Below are 3,314 nucleotides of genomic sequence, written 5' to 3' on the forward strand. Positions count from 1 at the left end.
GGCCGGCTGCCGCTCCTCTCTCGCCTCTGCCCGCCCGCAGCCCGCGGGACGCGCCCGCCGCCCCCGCCCTTCTCCCGCCCCCCGCCCCGGGGCGGGATCGCTGCCCTCCACCCTCCCTCCACCCCGGCCCCCAGGGCTGCCCGGGGAGCATCCTGCGGTGGCGTGTGCTTGCCGGTGAAGTTGGCAGCGAAGCCTACAGGTGGCCGGCAGAAGGTTTCCTCGGATTTTCAGAAGTTCTGTTTCCCGTTCCTACAGGAATGCTCCTCAACGCTCCCTATTCCTAGTGTGAAAGCTGGTGGTGTGGAGCTGTGGGCCCTGGAAACACTCATTCGTCTGGCTGTTAACTGCTTTGAGAGTTTGTGTCTGGGGGAATATGTGTTCCAGCTCCCTTAACGGGGGTAAATGCTTATTGTGCAGATATAGCAGCCTCATTAGAGGATGGAAATTGCTGGGATACAAATGTCCATGTCGAACGCTCTCTTAAGGTTCCGTGCACTGTCACTGTATTGCTGATGAAGGATTGTAATTTGCCTACTGAATGATGAGACAGGCATTTCAGAGTGTGTAACTTGTTACTTTATGATCAATTATACCCTTTGTGTGAAAGCAGTAATCATATTCTAAAGACTATTTATCTTCACAAAGGTCCATTCATTTTGTAAGGGACTGTTTTCATGTAACTATAATTATTGCTGTTGTTGTTGTTATTATTGTTTATTACTACAACTATAGCTTCTAGAAGCCATGGTTAGAAATACAGACCTTTTTTATGGTGAGTGATGGAGCAAGCCACCAAAAAAGATAATTGCGCTCCAGAATAGGCTTTGTAAAACAAGTATAAAGGTATGGGTATATCATCAAAAGCTATCCCTTTCTTCAAGTGTACCCAGGAAAAAATCAGAGTTGAGGGAATGGCACAACAAAACATGGGATTTGCTTGACACAATACTTCCAGCTGTTGCTTTAAAATCATGGTATCAAATAATATAGCCTTATACACCTTTCGTTCATTAGGAATAAGATGTCAGACAGGATTGAGGCATGAGACGTGTGTGACCCAGGGGCATCCCAGTATTCTCAGCAAGTACTGAGTGCTGGAGAGAGTTATCTGGTGTTAAGCAACTCCTCTGGACTGGCCTCAATAGCGTGACCTGTGTCCATCTGGATCAGGAACTGGAACTGAATCTTGCACAGGAGGGTAGGGTGGCAAAGCCCTGCTTTGTTGTCCCTTTCATGAGCCCTACCATCCACCCAACCTTCTTCCTTCAGCATCATCTGCTCCACTTTAACTGATAGTGATGTGGGCTTTTATTCTGACCTCGCAATGGTTATGAGGTGTGCTCCGTCACTTTATTCCGCTATGCTTGGGATACCCTTTTATCCACCAGTATATCACTGTTAATCTGATGGACGGTCTAATTCCAGCTAGCATGTGACTTTATATTGATCTGTTCTCCTCCTCTCCACCTCCTCATCACCTTTCAAATCAAGGAAAGTGATGGGGTTGTGAAACTGAGGGACCAACTGAACCATGTCAGCCGATAAATGTGTGATAACATCGTGCCCTTGTGAGGACCTGCGATTTCCTAGAAATCTGTCCATACGGTACTGCTGACCCTTTTCCGACACTCACTTACTGTTGAGCAGTAACAGGTTTCTGGGATCCTGCAACTTGGTTTCCTACAGGAGGAGCAATCAGTGAGGAAAAGTCTGGTTATATTTTTGCATTATTTCCATGTGCTTGTATACATTGATTTGGGAAGGAAACAGTCAGAGGGCAAGCAGGAAAGTCCCTTCTCCAGAATTCTTTTGCCAAGTCGCTAGTTCCCAAGGAGCAACTTGGTTTCTGAATTGTCTGCATGTGTACTTGATGTCAAGAAGCAAACTCCCTGCTGCCAGATAGCTTGTCTGTCCACAAGGTTGCCTATACTCCCAAAATCAGGCAAAACGGTGCATTGTCAAAAAAAAAAAAGAAAAAGAAAAAGAAAAAGAAAATTTCTTTGACAAGACATCTTGGAAGAGCATGGGGAGCAGCACTGCTGAGTGACACCTGCTGTCACTCTTTTCCTGGCAGGTGTCATGGGTTGCCCACATTATCTGCAACATTTGTGGGTTTGCAGGATTTCACTGATGCTCAGATGCCTTTGAGGATATTTTTAACAAGGGTGTTAGAGCAGTGCGTGGTGTTTGAGGACGTGACTACTTTTCTCAGCACAGTCCGTGCCAGGAGCACAGGAGTGGTGGCACTGCTCTGCCTGTGTCATGTTTGGGAGACATGGTGCTGTGAACAGCCCCTGTGGCCTTTGGGGCCATCATAACAGGTTGTGATGGTGAATTGTAGGGACAGAGTGAACTAGCTAAGATCTAGCCATTTTGGGTAAAGGGGGTTTTCTAGGCAGTGGTGGTTGCAGGGCATCATTCAGCCTGCCCTGTGTGCTGCAGTCGTATGAGAGCCGGCTAGCTCAAGCTTTTTTGGGTACAAGCTGCAGTCTAGTCTACACAGCACAGGCATTTATCTTTCCTCCCCTGAATGACTTTTGCCTTGAGCATTTTGACCTCTAAGAAACGTGCCAGTAGCTGTGAGGTGTTTTGTGACTTAAGACTCCCTGAGGGCTGAATTTGTGTGGATATAAAGACATATCAGATCTCTGAGCCTCCCCTTCCCTCTTTCAGCAAGTTTGGCACAGCATCGCAATTGGCCATGAAATTATAAATCAGTTTGTTATTTACGCATTTTTATGCTCATGTGTGTACAGAGTATATATATCTTGTGATCGAGTGCAAAAGCCATTTAATGATCTGTAACAATCATACACCCTTAATTGCATTCAGCCCATTGATTTGTATTCAGCCCATTAATTCATCTAAGGTCACGGGGAATCTTGTACACATAGGGAGAAGAAAATTTAACAACCTTCCTCTCCTGCCGAGTGTCCCTATCTCTAAACCCCGTGCCCCCTTAAATTTAGAAATGTTAGCCATATATAAAAAAATGTTTTGATGCCCTATCATCAAATTAGAATTATAAGCAAAAAAACCTGTATTTCTGATGGAAACACACAATTATTAGTCATGCTGTCTTGCACATCTGGTCCTGAGTTAATATCTATCCAAACTGAAGCAGTAATTATCCATAAGTAGAGGCATATAAACACATGGTGTTTAACCTAAATTAACAGATTCAGGAGTAACTGCAGCTCATACATGGAGGAACCTTATATGGCTTTGTAACTGCACATACAAAGAGTCTTATACCTACATTCATACCTCGCTATATAATCATGATGAATGGCAACACATATATTTAACACTTC

Source organism: Pipra filicauda, unplaced genomic scaffold (assembly GCF_003945595.2).
Source record: "Pipra filicauda isolate LSUMZ 115617 unplaced genomic scaffold, ASM394559v2 scaffold143_size2779998_pilon, whole genome shotgun sequence".
In the NCBI taxonomy this organism is placed as follows: Eukaryota; Metazoa; Chordata; class Aves; order Passeriformes; family Pipridae; genus Pipra; species Pipra filicauda.